Genomic DNA, 24256 nt, shown 5'->3' with positions numbered 1-24256 from the left:
ACGATTATGTTATGATACACCATGATGTTTTAGATGAACGTTAGTGTTTGTTTTTGTTGTATTCTTACTTGCTTATTTGTTTGTACTTCCTTACTGGGCTTTTAGCTCACCCCCTTACTTTCCTTCCAGGTAGCAAATAGGATTTCTTTATGGCACGCGTGGTGACCTGAGGAGTTCTTTCATCATGGGGTGTATGGCGTGGGGTAATCCTATGGACGGAAAAACGATCAACGTAGAACGCCATTTAAATTATGTTTTGTTTTTAAGAGACTTTCCTAAATTATCAGTGGGACTCAGTTATTTAAATTTTTGGTTTCTTTGAACTTTGCATAAAAATCTATGTTTTATTTTAAAACTTATGGCGCCAACTTGCATGGTTTTAAACAAGTTCCCCTGAGACTTTGATAATGAATGGTATTATTTTATAAACTATGTTATGCAGATGTTTTGTAAGTATTAGTCTAGGGCGTTCTTTACAAAATACCTGGCTTGGGGTGAGCCTAGGGGTATTTTGATAAATTGGTGAATCATTGAGAATTATTGGAGTATGAGTTATATTTGGGGAAAATATTGGTATGTTGAGGATTAATGGAATTAATCGAATATTATCGGTGAAATATGAGGTTTGGCGAAAAGTGGTGTCAAATGACCTTTTTTCCCTTGGGGGCTTTGAGGATAGACTTAGTAGGCAGGGGTATTATGGTTTTTTACCAAGGGAATAGCTCAAAACAATAAAATGAGTAATAGATCAAATTATAGGTACACAACAAATGCAAACTATCTATGTGGACACATACCATCCTGGATATTTCAGAGAAGCATATTTAAGAGGCCTCTCCGAATGGGTCTAAGGCTTTTCGTGATTAAAAATAATTAAGAAAAAATTATCACTAGGTGATAATATATAAAACTTCTATCCTATCTTTGGTGATCAAATTTTATCACCAAAGAAAAGCAACAAAAAATGAAATATTTTTTAACACTAGCTATTTTATGTTGTCTTATAAAGTCTTATGATACCATAAAAAATTATGATGTTTTATAAGCTATATTAAATATTATTTATTTTTAAATAATTAAATTATAATTTTTTAATTTATTTCAAATTATTTAACTAATTTTTAAATTTATTAAATTTATTAAATTTGATAATATTAAATTAAATTATTGATCTAATTTTTTAAATTGTTAAATTAGTTATTATTAAATTATATTATATATCAAATTTTTTAAATAAATTTTAAATTATTAAATTTGTTAATTATAATTTTTTTATTTATTGTAAAATTATTTATCAAAATTTTAAATTATTAAATTTGTTAATATTAAATTAAATTATAACATTTCAATTAATTTAAACTATTTATCTAATTTTTTAATTTATTCTTTAATTGATTTTGTTAATTCAAATTATTAAAAGTTTTATCTATTATTTATTTAGTTCCTTAATTCTAACAAAATTTTAGCAGCATAACAACTATATTCTATGTTATCCCAAAAATTTAAAAACCTATAAATATCATTCAAAAAATTCCTAGAACATTGACATTGTATTATACATTTTTCTACGCATATTCACAATATATTTTTCTACAAGTATATTAATTACACTAAACACATATTATTTTCTAAATGCATTCAGAATAAAATATTTTACACACATAAACATTCACAATTTATTTTTCTACATAAATAAATAATAACACTAATATTACCTAAATACGTAATAACACTAATAATTATAATATTTCTCGAAAATATATATTTTTCATTAACTAAAATAATATAATTAAAAAAAACTTAATAAAAAAATACCTCTTTTGCTGCTGCCTTTCTCGGTTTCTCCCTCAATCTATATATAAAATATAAAATAAACAATAAATATACATACACATGCACGTCACATACTAAAAGTAAAATAAAAAAACATATATTAAAAAGAAATATATAAAATATATACTCATAACTAAATATATATATATATTATATATACCTGCCGAGGGTTGGGGCGCAAGGAGGCCGCGGAGGGTCGGGGCGCAGGGAGGTCGAGAGTCGCGGCACAGGGAGGCCGAGGTTCGGGGCAAGGTAGCTACAGATCGGGCTGAGGGTCGGGGAGGAGGGAGGCCGAGGGTCGGTGGCTGCAGATCGGGGCGGAGGGAGGCTGAGGGTTGGGGAGGAGGGAGGCCGAGGGTTGGTGGCTGCAGATCGGGGCGCAGGGAGGCCGAGGGTCGAGGAGGAGGGAGGAGGGGTTTTGCGTTTTTTTCTGTGTTAATTTTTTGCTTGCAGGTGAAAATGGCGGATAAGACGAGGCTGGTGCTTTTATATAAATATTAGGGGCGACATGTCGCCCCTAATAATTTTCACTAAAAAATAAATATTAGGGGAAACACTCCCAATATTAGGAGCGACCGCCTAAATTTCCCTTCAAATATTCTGAACCAAAATATTGTTATTAGGGGCGACGACCTCAATATTAGGGGCGATGTGTCGCCCCTAAAACATGTTTTTCTTGTAGTGATAGCATACTTAGAATTTTTAGAGATTTCACAACAATATAATTTTTATGGTTTACTTGTCCCAAGACCTATTTGATTCCACTTACTTGCACACTACTAAGAGCTGCTCGAGGTTAATCTACAAAGGCGGATTGGGAATTTTGTTCAAATTTCCTTTAAGCAAAGATTGCTTATGGTGAAAGGACAAGATTTATGTTTTTTTTTTCAAGTATGTTTTCACAATTACACAATAATATGATAAGAGAAATAAAATAAGACAAAATAGATAATGTTAACTAAAATTGAACAAGAGTTGGGAGGCATAGCATGTCATCAACCATAACAAAAATAAAGTAAAAACTAGGAGGAAAAATTGCCATCAACTAGTAAATAAGGTAAAAAAAAAAAAAAAATAGGAGGCACAAGTGCCATCAACTAAAGAAAAAGTGTTGGGAGGCATAACATGTCATCAACCATAAAGAAAATATAGAAAAAACTAAAAGCAAAAATTGTCATCAACTTGCAAATATAAGGCAAAAATACAACAACAAAATAAATAAAGACAATTACAACAAAATTTAGGAGGCACAAGTGTCGTCGACTAAAAAAAATAATAGAAAGCATAAGTATAAATAGATATATATATGTATATAAGAAATTATTTTTATGAGTGGTAGAACCATACCAAATTTTCTTGTTATCTTTCTTATTTTTAGTTTTATATTTTTATATATTCTTTTTAGTGCCAAAATTAAAATAACTAGTCGAAGAATTTAATAACCTTGAGAAAAAAGTTCATTTCTGTTCGTGCAATTTTCTGGCAACAGTGCCAAGAACTTGATGGACCCAAGAGTGTGTACGTTTTAAATATTTATAACTCGCAAACACACGAATCGTATGTGGAGCATAGTGTTCATGTAAGCACGAGGTCGAACCCAAAAGAATGACTAAAATAAAAAAGAAACTATTTTAAACAAAAATTAAATAAACTCTAACCTAGCTCCAAAAATTGATAAGATTTAATGTTAAGAAAATAATATAAAAGATAGAAAATAAAAATATTTAAGACAACAAAAATAAACAAATTATGATTTGTAAAAAAGTTGTAAAAGAAAGATTATTAAGGAATTAGAATCAACAAAATGTAAGTTTAATAATACTTATAAGTATATTGATTCCCAAGTTTTATTGATATTATAAATTAATCAAGCTATCACTTTTTTTTTTTCAAATTAGATCTTCTATTTAAGCACAAGTTATTATAGAAATATAGGAATTATTTTGACTTATAAAATTATAATTTCAAAGTATTTAGTGTGAATCAATCTAATAAAACAACAAAGAAACTAAAGAATATTACTTATAAGGCAAAACATAATATTTTTGTTCTGAGCTTGGATGTGCTCAATTTAATGGCACACCTTAATCAAATAACATTATGATTTTGCACAAATGAAGAACAAAGTGTAAATATGTTCCAACAATAAAAAAATACAAGATATTAAAGACGAAAGAAGATATTTGAAGAAAAAATCCATAGACTTTATTGTATAAAATGGGAAATCAACATACAAAATAAACATTATCTAGTTACATATTGTTTCATCATCACCTTAATAATCTTAAAAAGATTAGAAGCTCATAACTGTTGGTTTTTATTGATCAAATCAGAGATTATACACAGCAGAACAACAATCAAATTGTCAGTTTAATCCCAAAATATTTCTAGATCTACTTCTTCACATGCATATATATATTGAATCAAAGACAAGAATAGAAAAAATTACCTCAGGTCCTTCCTTGCTGCTATCTTTTTGTATGGCTAAATCCTTGAGATCTCACACCAAGATCTTCCAAAATGTTCTCAGCACACAAAGAACGAGTGTGGGCTCGCTATACAAACAATAGGCAAAAAACTATTTATCAGATGTTCTCAACACATGAGATCTGATAAAGTTTGGACCTAGGTTTTGTGAAGAATAGTGACTTTTGTTTGTGTCACTATTCTCTTTCTCTGAGAGAGATTTCTAGATATTTTTCTATCCCTGAAAAGTTACGTTCTGTAAAACTGATATCCTATATTTAATATATCCAATATATTAAAATATTTGTTATTTTAAACAATTTAAAATAACTGATCAGATATCAGATTTTTGTTTAAATAATAATATTTTAATCATATTAAAATATCTCATTATTTATTTAATATTTAAATAACTAAAATTGTGGAACCAAGAAACTGATCACGGTCTCTTATGCGTGTAGCACAGTGACTGTGCACTGTGCTACACGTGTACCACATGTCAGTGATGGCATGTGATTTTTCCCAATTTTTATTATTATTTAAATACCAAAAATCCCAAAAATAAATTAATTCAAAATTAATTATATTTTTGTTAGATCAAATAATTAATTAATTAATTACACATAATTAAACAATAATTATGTTTGATACATAGAAAAATATTTTACTTATCACATAAGTCCTTTTTGCCCATTTTTGTATTTACCTTTGTCAGTGATTGTTTGAGCCATTTCGGGGACCATGGACTTATAACCTTAAGCTCCAATAAATAAACTAAAGAATTAAACTCTTTAATTATAATAGTTAATTTATTAATTCTGATATTACTCCACTATAAATTCAGAATTGCACTCTTTATGTTATAGATATACTTTTACAGAAATATTTTCTTAAGTCGTCCAGATATAACCATCATACAATAGTTCAACCCTCTAATTAATTAGTTCATAAATTAGAATGGAAGAATTACCATTTTACCTTTCTAATTTACTTCTTATTCCTTATGTACCATTAATTCACTAGTGAATAATTAATCTATAATCTAATTATAGATTTGAGCTCAAAATCATTCAGTTCCAGAATTAACCCTTAAGGGAACTAATATACGATCCGTTAGGAAAGATTAGATTCTGTATTGTTCATACATGTTCCCAGCCATCCATGATATTAAATCTCCTAAACAAAAGTCATTAGCCTCATTCTTTGAAGAGACCTTAACGAATGAATCAAAAGATTTAATAAACATGAACATGAGTTCATGAACACTCAGGATTTAAGTTGATCTATAAATGATCATCAGTTATGATATGAATTATAAGTCTTTATTGTTAAATGGTTTTTGGATAAAGACTTTAATTCATATCGGTCCATGTCATATATAATCATATTATATAAATCACCTTTACCGAGATGTCTTTCCACATTAATAATCCGAATCTAGATTATTTGTATCATTATGATACTCAGTAAACCGTACTTACAACTCCAATTAAAGAATTCCATAACTTTAATTTGTTGTTGTTGACTATTTTTATTCATTCATGTGATCTCAATTCTCTCGTACTAATACAAGATCACATCCTCAATAATGAATATGGAAATCTTCTGATATTTACAAAATTATTCAAACAATAATTTAACAATCTAAATATAACAATAATAATTAAGCGTTGTATTTATTTATTCACAGAAAAACAAAAGTCTTTACATGCTTTTAGGACACACTCCTAACAATAACTAGGGTAGAAATTGTAATACAAAAAAGATACATACTTGAAAATGCTCTTGGAAAATACTAAAATGGAGAAGAGAATGATAGAGAGAAAATGTAGAAAAGATGATAATAACCCAAAAAATTAAGTCCCAAAAAATGGTCTTGAAATTCCCTATTTATAGCCAAAATGAGAGTATTAAAATAATAAATTTAAATTAATTAAATTGATTAAATTAACTAAATAAAGTAAATATGGCATGTAGAGGTGAATTTTAGGGTGTAATGATGAATTTTGTAGTAAAATATGTAGAAAAGTTGGGTAAACAAATGTCATTTGTGGGACAAGGGGACAAGGAGACATTTGTGGGCTCAAGAGGAGAAAAGGTAGGCTGGGTTGGGGTGTAGGCGGCTGGGCCGCCGTATATGGGACTGGCAAAGGGGTAGGCGGCCGGTGGAGCTGGTTGGGCAGGGATGTAGGCGGGCTAGGCTAGTGATGCAGGCGCGGGCTGGCTGCAGGGAGGCCCAGGTGGAGGTGGGCTCGGATGGCTTGCGGGCCTGGAGGTGTGGGCCCATGTGAGGAGAAGATAGGCTAGGCCTGAAATCTTGTTGGGTCATGGGCCTTTGAATAACATATTTTCTTTTTCTTTCTTCAACAATGCCATATTTTCCATTCTAATTTCAATGTTATTTCTTTCCTTTTATTTTTCAAGCACAACAATGCAACATATTCCCTACAAAATAAACATAAATTAAATCATAATTAAATATTTTTAACTATAAAATAAATCAAATTAATTCTTTGAAAATATTAATTAAAACTTAATTTAATTTACATTTAAGATCAATACAAGTGCATTTTTGACTACTAATCACACAACACTACTACAACATATTACAATAAAATAACTATAAAAACACACCAAAATCTATACAAATAAAATAAACCTAGTAAATTCAAAATCACTTAAAATCTTAATAAATTACTTAAAAATATTAAGAAATAAGCAACAATTAGCATATAAAATGTGATAAAATAACTCTTTTGTAGAGTTATCAGTTGTCGAGGTGGTGGCTGAGTTGAAGTTTGTCGTTGTATTTATTGAGAACGAAGGAGTCAATTTAAGTGCCAACCTCACCTCTTCTACATCAACAAACCTCTAGGCCCGAGTGGTGAATATGGTTATTGTCCTCACAGGCTTCCTCTACATGTCGCCCCAAAGAGGAATTCCTGGCAGTACTCCGGCTCGTACTGCCATAAGATGAGCATTGTCATCAACATTGCTAGCTCATGCTGCCTCTATATTGAACCTCATTAGGTAGCTCTTCAGCGATTCACCTGGTTGTTGCCTAACATTTGTTAGGGTGGGAGCCTCAGGCTTGAAACTCCTCAAAGATTGGAACTGCCTTTTGAACTCCCTAGACAAATGTTCCCAAAAAGAGACCGAGTGTCTTCAAAACTTGTCAAACTAGTTCTTTGCTGGTCTAGTGATTGTAGTGGGGAAGAGAATGCATCTGAGCTCATATCAAACGTTGCTAACTCGCATCACAATATTCAACATGCTCAAGTGGGTGCCTGGGTCGGCAGTCCCATCGTAGGGCGCCACGTGGGGTATCTTGAAACCATTGGGAAATGGTGTATTCAAGATGTGAAGGGCAAAAAGCTTTTCTTTATTCTTTCCTTCTTGAAGGAGCCTGGATGCTTCTTTGAGTTGGTTGATTCCTTCTTGAACTAATTCCTCCGAAGGGGGAGCTTGTACTACTGGTAGCTGGTTATTATTCATAGGAATTCCAGCTCCTTGTCGTAGCATATGGTTGTACTGATTTCCATATATTGGTTGTAGTGGCTCCCTTCGAGCATTTAAGTGTGCCTGCAGGTCTGGGTTTGGCTAGCCAAACTGCCCTCGGTTCTGGTTCAGGTGGTCTCCAAGATCAGGATAATCATTCAGATAGTTCTTGTAATGTCTAGGCTCAGTGTTATAAACACTCACTGACCTGCTGTGACTTGAATTCCATTGAGAAAGCTGACATTTTTCTCTGGCTGCTGCTATTGTGGGGCTTGATCACGAGGTGGGTTATCCACGTGTAACCTTATCCTAGTTGTTTGTGACCTTGACATATAACTCCCTGCTAGTTGGGATTGTCTATGTTCTTGATGTGCCCCCAGTGAGGCCTCACATTCACCCCTGTGCTTGGGTCGGGCTCGCTAACTCATGTCCCAAATTCCACTTCTACCACTTTCTTAAGGCTTATAAGGTGCCCTCTCCCCAGCTCAGTTTCTGTTGGGAGCTTGTTGGGGTACACCCCGTGCTAGAGAGGGATGCCTAATTGGAGAGGGAGGATGCCTGATTGGTGAGGGTAGCGTCCTCCCATTATTCAGCATGGCAGGCTCAAGGTTATTTCTAGCAAGTTCTGGGTTATCATTCTGAGTTATCTGAGGAGCTCGGTTATTCCCAAGATCTGCAGGAGCGTCCCCGACCGGGTTGTTCCTGGCAGGGTTTCGAGATGACACTCTGGGCATGTTTTATCCAGTATTTTCCCTAGGCCTCGGTTGAGCCTGTTGGCCCTCTGTTCGGCCATCCTGGCAACCGTACTCCCTTGAGGTCGCCCCTGATCTTCATTTAGCCGTGTGGCTTCGGCCAACTGTTCATGCAACCTATGATTTTCGAGTTCAACTGTTGACACACATCTTTCATGATTATAATAATCCTGTTCATTAGGTCTAGAACTTTGACCGGGCTGTTCTCTAGGAGACGATCAGGCGCTCTCCTCATCAGGACTCTGTCCACCATTGGTTGTTTACCAGGCCTTCGAGGATGATCCTCAGTTCACGGAGTATGCTCCTCGGGGATTTGGGGTAGAGGTCGCCCACTTGTTCCAAGAATGTTCAAGGCAACCATTGTTGTTAAGCAGGAAGCTTTATGCTAAACAGTAGGAAGAATTGCTTAATGTTCTTAATGAAAGCACCAAGTTGTTGATGCCATTTTTCGTCAATTTAATTATGTAGAACAATTAAATAATAAAATAGGAAAAAAAAAGAAATATATTTTTACGTGGTTCAGCAGTTAAAATCTGCCTACGTCCATGAGTTACTTTTCTTAAAGTATGCGTTAAAGCTTCAAGAGAAAGCAATAATCACAGAGCGTTTCTCAGTACAAAGTTGCACGTGAGTACAAATGACCAGATCCAAACTATTTATAGACCTGGTTATAAGAATCTCTTCCCACAAGTTTACGGAGGTTACAACATATATTCAAATCTAAATTCAAATGAATATTTTGAATAATAATAATAATAATACAACTTAAATTCATTATTTTAATAAAGATCTCATCAAAATAGGGATTCAATACACGGTTTAACATGGAAGTTCCCAACAACTTTTCTGTGTATGTGTTTAACTAGTCTTCGAGCTTGAATAGTGCTTCAACATGCTTTCGAGATCACATAATTTTGAGCTCCCCATTCCAGTTGTCGCCACCTCTTTACTCGACTAGTTCTTCCAACTCATCCTTTTGGAGGAGACTTCTGCCTTCGAGCTTGCAACTCATGTGTGAGTGTTGATGACGTGGCACTGGAACTTCGTGTTTATTTGTGCAAGTATAATGACAATACTTGTTTACTTTGAGCTTACACTTTATGAACCTACATTTTGAGACTGTTTATTTATTCTCAAAATTTGGGTAAAACATATATATATATTTATGAATGGGCTTATTTGTTCCCAATCCTATTAGATGAATATAAAAGCTTATGAATGAGAGTAAGCAAATCAACATTTATTTCCCACCTAATTTATTCATTGGATTTTATGTTTAAACCGTTCGTATATAATACATTCAATTCAATGTTATATATCTAACTATATGAATAATCACTACTACAAAAATGGGTTTTCCCGACAGTTTTTAACTGTCGCTATTGAGCAATGACGACAGTCAGCTAACTGTCGTATTTGCCTATGCCGGCGTAGGGGTAGCTACGCCGACAGTTAATAAGTGTCGTCGTTGCTAGCTACGTCGACAGTTAATAAGTGTCGTCGTTGCTGGCAACGCCGACAGTTAATACGTGTCGCCATTGCTAGCAACGCCGACAGTTAATATGTGTCACTGTTACTAGCAACATCGACAGTTAATAGGTGTCGCTATAACATTAAATTTATATATATAATAATTTTTCGATATATATTTTTTAAAACTTTTAATTATATTTTTAACCATTGAAGTTTAATATAAATTTCAATAAAAAAATTACTCATATAACTAATTATTATTACCATAACTTGTAAAAAAAATTATATTTATCATAATAAAAATTCATATACATACAACATTTACTCATACAATTGAAATGTAAATAATACATCAAATCCCCATGAGACTAAATAATTCTCAATAAAAATTCATTATTCTCAATGTAAATAACACATCAAATCCTCAATGTACATAATTCTTACAAGAAAGAAATAAAATAATACCCAACAACTTGAAGAAGAATTTCTTGTTGTCTTGGTTCTCTTATATAATTGTCTTGGTTCTCTTAAATATCCAAGTAGAATTTTAGCCTACAATATAGAATAAACACCATTAAATTCAAACCAAAACTAAAATAAATAGAGAACTTGAGGTTGCAAAAGACATAAAAAGGATGAATGTGGTTTTCAGTCACAAAAATGATTTATATAAAAGTTGTATTTTTCTTATCAAACCGGATAGCCTCATGACTTAAGTAGTTAGTCTTAGTTCTTTAAACTAAGGAATACATACCTGTCAGTCTCAATTTAAAAGTCTTAGTTCTTTAAACTAAGGTGATGCTCGACATTCTCTCCATAGTAGTAAACTAAAGACTAATAGTTACAGTTTAAAAGACGAAATCATAAAACAAAATCAACCACAAACCAAGAGGAAAAGTGAAAATGATTTATAGAAATAGAGCATATATAAAATGCTTTGAAATAACATATAAAATACTAAAAGAATGGGAATATAAAATGCTTTGAATAAAATTATGGCAGTCTCTCTTAAAATTCTAACATCAACCTAATATAATCACCTTTTTTCAATAAGACAAATTGTTGAATACTTTAAACTTTCTAGCCTAAAAGTTCCTTGTGTCCTGTGTGTGCAGTCTTAAAACAGGTTGTAAATAAATGTCATGCTAAAAGCTCACCAACACATACCTGGAAGAGTGTGAGTTGGACAGATAGAGTTGTAGCTTCAGTTTGAAGAGTCTGAACTTTTCGCTCAACTTCCTATATATTGCGAGCTTTCCTCTCCTTTGAGCAAGCACAGACTGCTGATTAGCCAGTATCCTTTGTCATAGAATGAAAATGTCAGGGGACGAGAGCATACTTAGAAATAGAAAATTAATACAAGATATAGAACTAAAAATATAGTTGTATTTCACCAATAATGCATGGATCTATTTAGTGCCAAAATCTCAAGTAATTCAGAAACTTCTCAAAAGAATCATATTGCCGTCAACTTATTATCCAAAACCTTTTTACAAAATAATACATTTAATTAATTGCCTACCAAAGATCTTATCCTATAAAAGGTTATATAGCATGAAACTTTCATCGAACTTTCCTAGTCCCATCTTTTAACTAGTGTTATATTCTTTTTGCTAAAGGCTAGGAAATCTCTATGATGATGGCTACCTTTTCACGACCTCAATTGCTACCTACAGTCGTTCAAATATCAATATAGAATAAATACTGCACTATTACATCCTCTTGGATGCTAAATATTATAAATCATATTTTCAACAGTTTCTAGCCTAATTCAATTGTTAATAAGCATGATATAAAGCAGTTACTTCACTATATTCTTTACTGAAAAATGAAACAAGCATACATGGGGTTTCCCAAGCAAGAAAAAAAATAAGTCATTTAGTTTTTGGAGTGGAAAAAAAATTCCAGGGTTGTTTGATTATTTTGTAGGCAACCCTGTATTAACACAAGTAATTAAGTCAAAAATTTCAACACTCAATAGCTTTGCAAGTTGCAATGGTCACAATTAGCAGAAAATCACTAGTTTCCATATATCTCAAGTTCACATGTTGGGCTTACTTCAAAACTAAGAGAACAAAACTAACAATTGTATTAATGTTAATCAGTGCAACTATTTTAATAGTAAATTTTAATATATTAATACGCTAACAACAAAAATCGGCCTTTAATACATTTTCATTTATAAGGGTTGTCGCTCTTTAACTTTCAACCCGCTTGTTTATGCTAAAATTGGTAGGAGAAGGGAGAAAAAGTATATTCTGTTAAAAAAAAACAGTTTCATAGCTTAAGTTGCTGTTTATTTTCAAATAAAGGGAAACTAAAAACAAAAAATAATAACTGGTAAAAAAATATGGTGGAATGGTTATATTTACAGCCTCTAGAGACAAAGTACTGACCTGAGTTTCTCCACTGGAAGATAGCCCAAAATCAATTTTGCATATAGAACAGTAATTGACCTCCTCATCCGAGAGCTTCTCATATATGCACGTTCTGCAAACTGGTTTTAAAGTCATGATTGCATAAGTTAGACTCTGATTTGCAAGTAGAGTCAAAACACTATTTAAGCAAACAACAACCTCTAAACTTTTGGTTTCTCCAAATAAAAGTCCAGAGAAAACTTTACATTGCTTCGTAACTCCCTTGCACTTTCACTCTATAAACATTTTAATGATTATTGGAGAATATAGAATACTAAAGAGTAAACACACACACACACACACACACACACACATATTTTCCCTTCCGCTAAAGCGAACACTCAGACAAATTGCTATATAAGTCCATACGAGAAATCAAACCCTAGATTTCATGGCAGCAACCCATGGGCCTGACCTCTCAACTTAAGAAATATAAGCCATTAAACCTACCCAGGATTATGCCTCCCCCAGAGTAGTGATACGTTTTGGGGCATTAACATCAACACGACCATCTATCTTTCCAACTTTGGCATTAAGATTGCCTTTCACATGTTTTTTTCTCCTGTAACAGTGTGTTAATAATTAGAGCAAAACCCAAACAAGCAATTTGATTTTAGAAATAAGAAGCAACAAACACACATGACTTCTGACATATTGGCAAGATTGTTATAATCCCAGAACCTACATCAGGAGGCACATTACTGATAAACAATCCGTATAAGCCCATGCCAAAGATCAACACGACAGTCCCAGCAAGATAAACATCTGTGTCATTAGATTACATTATTAGCAAAAGAAGCTCGTAATGAGAAAAAGATAAGACCAGAAAGCAAGAGAATGGGACAGTTTTCTGTTCAAATATCAGTCCTCAAATAAACCATTTGGATCAATAGAGTGGCACAAATACATTGTTTTTTAGCTCTGTAATAATCAATTGTAACAAGTCTTGGGAGTATAATAGTGAGAAAGAGTGAAAGAAGATAAGCCAGGGCTGAGAGGGTGTTTTCTCAAAAGGGCTTCCAAAGGATACTCTTCTCAGTGTGTTTCTCAAGCTTGTATTGAATGAAGTTGTAACTGTGTAATTGATAGTGGAGAAGGAAACAAACATCTTTGCATTTTTTTCTCTATTATTTCTTTTCTTGTTCATTTTCTTGCGTGTGTGTGTTTTAGTACATAATTGCATACACATTGAGAGAAGGAAAGAACTGTTGAAAAGTTACCAATTGCTTCAACTAGCCGCATAACCATTTGTCCAGCGTGAATCCCTTTAACACAGCTACTCCAGTAAACTTTATATGCATCAACAATATAAATGCAACCCTGCAAAGATTGAATCTAGTCTGAGTATTCATGTACTATATATAGTACCAAATACACTTATGTTCATCACTATAACTTATACTTAAATATAACTAAAATGAATTGAACAATGGCTATGGTATTTCAATAATTTTGTAGAGAAGAGAAATTACATTGACAAATCACAAGAGGGAACCAGCCAATGAACCTGCAACTACAAAAAGTGCCAAAAATCAGAAGTCGAAAATCACTTGCCCAACAGCAAGAGTCAGAAATTCTTTTCATTTTCAACATGGTTCATAACCCATTTGAGTATACTATTTTCTAGTTTTATTTCCAAAGATTCAAGCTTTAATTATCATGACAATCGACTAAAATTTAAACAATTTCATAATTGCCAAACCCAAATCTCAGAATTTCATTTAGTTTCTTCCACATGTAGTAGTGACCCTTCACTACAAAGCCCCCAAAAGAACTTTACTTTATACAGTGATTGAAGTTTTGAGCTAGCTAACACTTTCAATGTTGGATTCAGTGGATCGAAAAATTCAAAGAAGAGGGTTGCCGCTGGAGTTGGTGAAAGCGTAATTGAAGCTGGAATTGGGCTGTTTGGGAGAAGAGTGTGAAGAAGCAGAGGATACATGAATGGGGTCAACAATTGGGGTTATGTTTGTGTTTGAGGTTGAGGTATTTTGATTCTGGAGAAGAAGAAAGGTTGAGAGAAGAAGTAATGGGTGAAAAAGTATTCAATAATTAAAGAATTAAAGGAATTTTTTATCAAGTAAATTGAATGCAATATGCAATTTTTTAGCGGAGTCAGGAGAATGAAAAGATAGAGCTCTGATTTTTTTGGGATAAGTACTCATGGCCATTGTTTTAAGCTGTCAGGACCACATTACAATATGCAAACAAAAACAAATTATAAACACACAAAAGGCACCAGCAATTATGTTATTAAAATAATAAGTGACCTTCAATTAGAAGCTGCATGAACAAGACAAACAAAATTCAAGAAACATATCATGTATAGCTAGATGCATGTTACCATATAACATGCACCCAAATGCATATTACCATATATAAAACTTGGCTTTTATTGATTTTGTTTTTCTCAGTAAAAGGAAAAGAAAACTGTGACTACACTTTGTTCATGGAAATTGCTACGTACATGGAAATTTAATAGAGTACTGCATAAAAATAATATATTACACTCAAAAAGCAACAAAACCAGAGATAAGAGAAAACTTCACTTCTTAATTAGCTAGTATATATGGAGTCAAAAATGTTCATAGAACAACAAACAAGTGGCCACAGTACTCTAAATTTCAAACATATGGTTCCAATTCTATGCGAGGCAAAGAATTCAAGATGAAAAAATAAATATAAAAATTAACAATGAATTTATAATAGCTAATACAATGCCACTGGAATATAACCATATGGAAAACAACTAAATTACTAGAATAATGCTATTGAAAATAACCATGAGGTGTAAACAAACTATTACGTGATGGATTGCAGCTTCTAAAATTCATAGAAATCTTACATATACTTAGGAAAAATATTGTGTGTTTTCAAAAGTGTAAAGCATAAATAAAACATAGGAGATCTAATTATGAGACAAGTATATTTGTAGAAAAATTTTCCAATGTTAAGTCAAATCGTCAGCTGCAAAAGGTCAATACATATACGAAATGAGAGAGAGATTGACACTAATTATTATGATATGCATACATATATCTGTTTCTGGCCAACTGTGCCAAAATAGCAATATACAATAGATCTGCAAACACATAGGCGGTGGCTTGGAAAATGAACAGTGACAGTTTGGGTTTCAGATCAAGCATCTGGGTCTAATAACATAAATGAGCGGGTTTGGAACAGAAATGGAGCCATCGTGAGGGATTGCATATGCTCGGCATTAGGGATAGAAGAGGCATTTATTTTTATTTGTTTTTAAAAATACCCACAAAAGTTGAAGTCTTGATGGGAGAAAAAGAAAACTTACATCCGAAATTCTGATGCTCACAAAAAAGAAGAGGCATTTATTAAACCTTAATTTTTTTTTCCAAAGCTAGAACTAGTCGACCCAACATAGATATTCAACTTTCTCAGTCAAACATGATAATATATATAACCCCAAATTGAGAACCACGAAAGAACAGATATACCGAGAACCAAAAATCCTATATTATAATCCATAACCAATTGTGTCAGTTTTAATTCCCAATTTAGAGACTCATAAAATATATATATATATATATACGCACCAGATGTGAACGGGCTCGGCGTTGGGTTTGGGTTCAAGAATGGAGTTAAGTTGAACGCCGATTTGGGCTCAAGATAGGAGATCATCTCGGCTCGACTTTAGGGGAGACGAGGCATCTGGGCTCGACTTTAGGGAGAGAAGAGGCATCTGGGCTCAGCTCGGCTTTAGGAGATCAGCTAGTGGTTCGCTTCTGGTTCACCTGGTTTGAGTTGGATTGTAGAGGAGAAGAGAGGCGTAGGGAGAGAGATCGCAGAGGAGGCTGGCTCGGCATAGGGAGAGGGATATTGCAGAGGAGAGGAAAGGCGTAGGGAGAGAGAACAACTCCCTATATAACTAAGGTTTGGGTTTGAGTCTCTCCATTGGGGTTTTTGCGTTTGGGGTTTGGGGGTTTATGAGTATGGGTCTCTCCATTGGGGTTTCTGTGTTTGGGGTTTGGTGGTCTCCGAGTATGGGTCTGAAAGTGAAGGGAGAGAGAGTATGGTTTTTGTGTGAGACAGAGAGGAAAAATAAGAAGAAGATACAGGGAAATGAAATTTTTTTTGGTGGTTTTATTTGGTTTCGCGGGAAACAAAAGGATGTGTCCGAAATAATTTTTATAAATATATATATTTTTACATAATTTAGTATTAATTTTTACAATATTTGTCCAATTAATAAAATAATTTTTTTTAACTAATACAAATACATAATTTTTTATAAATATATATTTACATAATTTAGTTTATCTTTAAAATTATACTATTCATAAATGATAATTTTAGATTTTTTATTTGAATTTTAGCGACATTTTATGACTGTCGGCATTTGACTTTTATTAACTGTCGACGTTGGGGTCAATAGCGACACCTTTTAATTGTCGGCATTGGTCTCGAATTAACTGTCAGTGTTGGGGTCAATAATGACACATTTTAACTGTTGGCATTTGTCTCGAATTAACTATCGGCGTTGGGGTCAATAGTGACACATTTTAACTATCGACATTGGTCTCGAATTAACTATCGGCGTTGGGGTCAATAGCGACAGTCAAAAGCAATGGTGACAGTTATTAGCTGTCGGTGTTGGTCTCTATGCCTACAGTTTTTAACTGTCGGCGTAGAGTCCCGCTAAGCAATTACGACAATCAACAGAGTTGACCGTCGTGGTTGGGTGTCGGAAAATCTCAGTTTTGTAGTAGTGAATATTTACATCCCAAAAGGAAAATTGGATGGTTGAATATTTTTTAATTTAGAAGAATCTTTCTTAATATTTGTTGCCCCATAATTACAAAATATTGCGTGTTAAGAAAAAAAAAATCAACCAATTCCAATATATTATTATATATAAGCGTACACATTAGAGCTTCCCCGTGCATGAGGATGTACCTTCATCATATGAGTACGGAAATTCGTTGAGTTCTTTTAATATCTTACTTTATTTATTGATAATAATTATAGGTAGAGAAAATTTCTACTTTGATCTTCATCAAGTAGGAAATAATTAGCTTTTTCGCTTTCTTTGTTTCCTCAATTTACTCTAAAACAAAATGTAGAAACACGTACTTGAAAAGAAAATCGAAACAAAAGTATATCTACGATGATTGCTTTGATAATTATACCGTAAAATTAAATTATATAATGTGTATATAGGAATGAATCATTTCTATAAATGATGCTCCCATCAGAATTGAACTAACAATGTATTATAATAAATTATATATATTGACTCTTCACTTCAGGTACATTTTCTTGAAATCGGGGCCATTAATCAATGTGCATGGATTTTCGAAATTGAGCATCTTTCCCATAAAAATATATCTATATATTCAGAGGAAATATATATATGTATATATATATATATATGCATGCATATAATTATATCACATTAGAAACGTTAGCTGGTGGTTTCAAAATTTGTCTCTGGCAATTGGCCTTAAATTACAAGAGTGTTCATATATATATATATATATATATATCATATTGGTACAGATATACATAACGAATCTAATTTTTTCTAGGAGAAGGAGCTTTCGCTAGGGCAAGGGCTCCCATCTACTCGTATATTTAATCCTTAATTAAGACAATTCGATTTAATAGTATATAGTTAAGAATATTTCCTTTACTACATCTTTTTTCTCACGCCTCCCTAAAATTGAACAAATTTGCTAGCTAGGGAAATGAGTTTTATTATTGTTTCAAAGACTCATTACTCGATGATATTATTATAGCGCTATTGTTCTCACATAAGAGAAAGCGCTACATATATATAGCAGCGTACGGAGTTGTTTTCATCATTTACACACTATAATCATCAAATAGAAAAACGATTGTTCTCACTAAATATAAATAACACAACTACTCTTTCGATATTCTTGGCTGTAAATCTTTCGATAGAAACAACTAAAATATGTACATATAATGCTATGATGGCTACGTTAAATAGTTTGTATATGTTAAGTATGTGACATAAGCAACTCCAAAGGGAGTACCCCAAAAAATGTTAAAAAATTATTATATCACTATAAAATACTATATTTTATTCTCTAGTTTCCACATTACAATTAGATATCTTTTCTTAAAATAACACTACAATGGTGAGTAGTCCCACCATATGAACTACTGTCAAACTATCCAAAGACGAGAATGGGAAGAAAGTCGATCCAACTCTTTACAGGAGTATGATATGGAGTCTCCTATACTTAACTGCTAGTCGTCCAGACATTAATTAAAGTGTTGGAGTGTGTGCCCGCTTCCAAGAGAACCCCATGGAGTCTCATGTGACTGTTGTTAAAAAAATTATTCGATATATCAATAATACTCTTGATTTAGGCATTTGGTACTCTAAAGAAACAAACTCTAACCTTGTTTGTTATGGTGATGCAGATTGGACTGGAAATACTAATGACCACAAAAGTACAAGTGGTGGTTGTTTTTACTTAGGAAACAATTTGGTCTCCGGCATAGTAAAAATAAAAATCCATCTCCTTGTCAACAACCGAAGTTGAGTACGTAGCTGCTGGAAGCTGTTGTACTCAACTTTTGTGGATGAAAATGTTGGCAGACTATGGGTTTGATATTAAAACTTTAACTATTTTCTGTGATAATACAAGTACTATTAATATCTTCAAAAATCATGTTCAGCACTCTCGCACCAAACATATTGACATTCATCATCATTTTATTAGGAACTTGTTGAAAACAAAACTCTGATTTTAGAATATGTTGAGACTGACAAACAAATTGCAGATATTTTTACTAAAGCATTAGACACGGTCAGATTTGATTCCCTCGGGAAATCCTTGGGGGTTTGTTTTATTTGAAATTGCAAATAATTGACTGTCTTGCCTTGCATATATGATTGTGTAAATCTCATGTCCTGTTTGGAAGACATTTGATGACTATATTTTTTCAATTTTTAGAAAATGCATGTTATAATTCTTATACTTTGTGAGAAATAAAAAACCATATTTGAAAAATTATAGACCATCCAATTTATATTTGATCAAATCATTGTGTCTGTTTTAATCACTACAAGAAATTCAACATTTACCTACCAATTTTTTACCTACTTATATTTATTGGTAGCTAAAGAATTCTTTTACCTACGATTATATTTTCGTAGTGACTATTGGTAGGGGATTCCTTAAAAAAACAGGTGGGGCTATAAAATTTATTATTACCTACCATTAGTATTGGTAGGTATTAGATTTACCTACGATTATTTTTGGAGGGAAATTTGTTAATGATTCCCGCTTATTTTTCCCTCCCATTTTTACATAATTAAAAAAAAAGGTGATGTGGCTACTGACATGTGATGAATATGGTGACATGTCAAGTGACGGATACATGTGGGCGTATCACTACGTGACACGTGTCACTGATAATATATTTTAAAAAATAAAAAATAAATTATAAAATTATATAAATTAAAATTTAATTAATATTACTTTTAATTTAATATATATTTTTATATAAACCTAATAAAATATATCTAACCCTAATATCTAACCCTAACATAACTCTCATTCTCTCTTTCACTCATCTGCCGCCTCCCTCACTCACAATCTCCTCTCCATTTCGACTCCCTCCATTTTGACTCCCTCTCACCAGATCTCTCACCTCCCTCTTCTCCATTTTCGGACTCCCTCTCAACATCTCTCTCCCATTTTCGGACCTCTCTCCGTGGTCGACTGGCATTTTCGGACCTCTGTCTATGGTCATCGACGCTTGTTTCAATCCCTGAGCCGCTGCCATTTTTATTCGAATATTCGAGCCGCCACCATCATCCTTCGAACCCCTGAGCCGCCACCATCGTTGTTCACTTCTCTGAGCTGCTGCCATTGTTATTGAGTTATCTGAGCTGCCTCCATCGTTGTTGAGTTCTCTGAGCCGCCTCCATCTTTGTTGAGTTCTCTATGCCACCACCATTGTTGGTCAATTCTCTTTGGGTAATTTTTCATTTTCAGATTTGTGTAATTCCTTTGGGTAATGTCTCAAATTTTTTGTTTAAGGTTTGATTTTGGTTTCTTTAAAGACTTTGATTATTTCGAATTGGGTGGATTGGCCTGGCTTTAATATTTTTCTGGTGGTTTTTACGTTGGATTGGTGGCTGTAAAATTTTTGGAAGTATGATTTTTGGTGGCTTTGAGTTTCGGACAAATTGGGTTGGTGGCTTTAAGGTATAAATCTATGATTTTTTTTAATTAAATCCCCATTGATCTGAAAGATTAATGATGATTCATTTTTCTAAGGCTTTGTTATTTTTGTTGTGAAGCTTTGTTATTGTTGTTCCGAGGCTTTGTAAATGTTATGCTTTGAGAAAAATCTGTTTTGATGATTGCTGTGTTTTGGGTCTGAGTTGTTTCACTGTTATTTAATTGTGATTTTGTTTAGATTTTTTCAGTTATGTGTCATTGTTGTAATCTGGTTTATGTTTTCATTGTTATGATTTGAGAAAATTTTGGTTTGATTATTACTCTGTTTCAGGTCTGAGTTGTTTCACTGTTATTTAGCTGTGATTTTTTTTAGAGTTTTTCAGTTATTTGTCATTGTTGTAATCTGGTTTAAGTTTTTCAGTTTTTTTTTATGCTCAGAGAGTTCTCCTATGCTTTCTTATTTTGATGAGAAATGCTTTTTACCTTACTTTGTGTATATAAATCTTGTTTATTGTTTCTGAATAAAATTTTGAACATTTATTTATACTTGTATAAATTTTGTAACTTTGTCTATTCAATTAGTAATTTTTTAGGTACTTATTTATTTTGCTAGTTTTTCCATTCTTATAAAAAAAATTGGGAATTAAATTGGAAATCTATCTGCCTTGTTTGCTATGTTCATTTTTTTTTTTGGATATGTCTTGATTTATATATTTTTTTTATCTGTCTTGTTTTAATTTTTTTTTTGCCTATGATGTTTAAAAATGATTATGATTGTTATGTTTTGTGATTATGTGGCTTCTTGTGACCATATATATATATATATATGTTAGTATACCAAGTCATGTAAATGCCCTTAATAATTCATATTATATAATTTTTTGAAATATTTGTGATGATCAAAGTGGGGATATTTTATTTGTTTAACTTACTATAATGATGTAATATTGTATTATGTTTTGAAGAATGACAAGTATAAATATTCAGATTGGTACTTTGTTTCTGGTTCTAATTATAACTTTCTTATAGGGTCTACTTCTTTGACAACTTAGTTTGTCCTTAGTATTCTCGTTTTGTTGGTTCTTGTGTTGTGTTACTATTTCTAAAATTTTGCATTAATCTTTGTTTGTGTTACTAGTTCTGTTTTGAGCAAGCAATCTGTTTTAATATGTCTATATATGAAGAGGTATGTTTTGAGTAAGGATTTGGTTTAATAAATGTTGTTTGGTAATTTGTTTATGATATTTGTATTTAGCTTTAGTGTTGCTATTTGAGTGTAGGGTGTGGTCTGTTTTGAGGAAGGAATCTATTTTAGGCTGTAGGTTCTGGTTCTCTGTCTATAATCTGATTTTTATAGTTTGTGGATTTTCGCCATTGTTACTTTGAATTTATTTTGCCTATAATGTTCAAGAATAAGTGTACTTATTCTATGTTGGTGATTATGAGACTTGATGTGCTCATATGTTTGTTTTTAATATATGTTGGTATGCCAAGTGTCATAAATGTCCATAATAATAAGTCATATATAATCTGAAATCCTTATGATGATTAAATTGGGGATATTTTTTATGTTAAAGTTAATTATAGTCATTCCCACTATCGCCAACCCAAACCTCACCTCTCCAAGCCATCATCGACATTCTCAAAGTTCAGTTAGAGGAAGGAGGTGCAAAAATTCCAAAGTGAAGAATAAGAAGAATATTAAGAAAAATGTAGTTAGAGAAAAGAGAATTGTATAGAATTGTTGATATTTTATTTTATGAAATGTAATTAGTGTAACACTCATCATTTAATAAGCAATGAATATTTTACAATATATGTTTATTTATTTTGTTGTTCATGTTAAATAATTTATTTGAGGAATAATGGTAAATATTTTTAAAATTAATTACTTTCATTTATTGTTTATATTAAATTAAATTTAAAGATATAATTAAAATTACCTACATATAAACATTATCTTTACTCACAAATAAATAAGTGTAGGTAAAAATAGGTATATCAGCTCATGCCACGTGGACTAGTCATTTAGTGCCACGTAACCAATGAAAATGGACAAGTAACCCAATCATTTAGTGCCACGTGGAGTGCCACATCACTTGCCACGTATAATGCCACGTCAAACACTAAGTCAATGACGCTGACTCATTTTTTGTGGGGTCCACATGATTTTTACCTACCAATATACTAATTGTAGGTATATTGACTAACTATTACCTACCAATAGGTTATTGGTCAAAATTGGTAGGTAAAGAGATTTACCTACCAATGCACCATTTTTACCCACAAATAAAATTGGTAGGTAAATGCCGAATTTCTTGTAGTGAGTATGAGCATTCCTTAATCCAGTTTCTTTTTCAGGCTCCATTTTGGAATAAAGCTATCTATACTGATGTATGAAAGCCGATACTGAGTAAGTTGGTACCAGACAATTAGCAATTATATTGGAGTATACTCTACCAGTGTAAATGGCTACCATCAGCATAAGAGTTATAGCCTCCAGTATGGTTACAATTTGAAAAAGGCTACAATTGCCAAACATGGGCAATGACCTTAGCTTTAAAAGGCCAAAAGGGCAAATGCAAATCCAAAGCCACTGGATCAAAGAGAACCAAGAAGGCCAAAGTGGCTCTAACAAAAGGTACTAGCTCTATCTCTATCTCTGATTGATCTCCTTTATCCAAATTCAAATTGAAAGAAAAAATCAACCAACCACCTTGCACCTCCTTGAAGGATGTCTCTTCTGAAACGGAAGACTCACTGCCTGAGTTGGACCCTTCCTTGACCGAGCCAATTCCTGAAGAACCTCATGAAGATTTGGAGGAGGAGACTGAATAAGAAGAAGACCCATCAGAAACCACTCCTGCTGCATTTGACCCAAAGGGCACAACACCATTGGCATTTCCTGAATTGTCTCCAAAAGCACTAAACACAAAGGTGCCCCCGTCCAGTTTTCAGGTTCCTCTTTCAAAGCTCATTCTCTTACTTTCTATTTTAATGGTAATGAGAAAAATATTCAATTTTATGAGCATAGTCACTTTATTAGTGAACGAAATTTTCTTTTTGCTCCTCATCGTGTTTTTGGAGTTTTGCTTACTTTAGAAGAAAGGGGTTGGTTACGTTCTTTGTCTGGATTTGATGGGTTTGTGCCTCGGGTAGTTAAGAAATTTTATGCAAATCTTAATGCTGAGTAGTTAGATCAAAGTTTCTTTATGTTTCATAAGGTTTATGTTAGGGGCCATTGGTATAGGTTTAGTCCTACTGAAATTTCTAAGGCCCTCAATCTCGTTCCTGTTGAGATTGATGATTCTATTGAGTTTGCAAATGATCAAGTTTTGTCTCAATTAGTTGGCCAAGCTATGGTGTGGGAACCAAGTGCATCTCTTCATGTCTCGGACCTTACTCACTATCATGGTGCACTTTTCAAATTTGCAATGTTCAATTGGATGCCTACCACTCACTCCTCAGCCATCACTTAAGATATGGCCTTTCTATTGGTCAAAATTGGGACTGGTGTCATTGTCGATCTTGCTGCTGCTATTTTTTATTAGATCATGTCCTTGAGTGGTGCCAAACGCAAGGTTCAACACTTGATGTTTCCACAAGTCATTTACAAACT

General features: G+C 32.8%; 1 long non-coding RNA gene across 3 annotated transcripts; it reads right to left on the bottom strand.

The window, feature by feature from the left end:
- Positions 1-10331: 10331 nt before the first annotated feature.
- LOC133823011 (uncharacterized) lies at positions 10332-16564 on the bottom strand. Of its 3 annotated transcripts, none has more exons than XR_009888095.1 (8): positions 16009-16564; positions 13912-13952; positions 13660-13759; positions 13079-13204; positions 12890-13001; positions 12419-12519; positions 11190-11321; positions 10332-10574 (listed from the first exon to the last, which is right to left on the bottom strand). It is a non-coding gene; the product is annotated as an uncharacterized LOC133823011 (long non-coding RNA). The 3 variants fall into 3 exon arrangements; XR_009888093.1 differs by having other exon boundaries at positions 13125-13204; XR_009888094.1 differs by having other exon boundaries at positions 13125-13204; positions 13912-13946.
- Positions 16565-24256: the final 7692 nt, after the last annotated feature.

This window comes from Humulus lupulus, chromosome 3 (assembly GCF_963169125.1).
Source record: "Humulus lupulus chromosome 3, drHumLupu1.1, whole genome shotgun sequence".
Lineage (NCBI taxonomy): Eukaryota > Viridiplantae > Streptophyta > Magnoliopsida > Rosales > Cannabaceae > Humulus > Humulus lupulus.
Note: the sequence above shows the minus strand (reverse complement) of the source record. Positions and strands in the feature narration are given on the sequence as shown.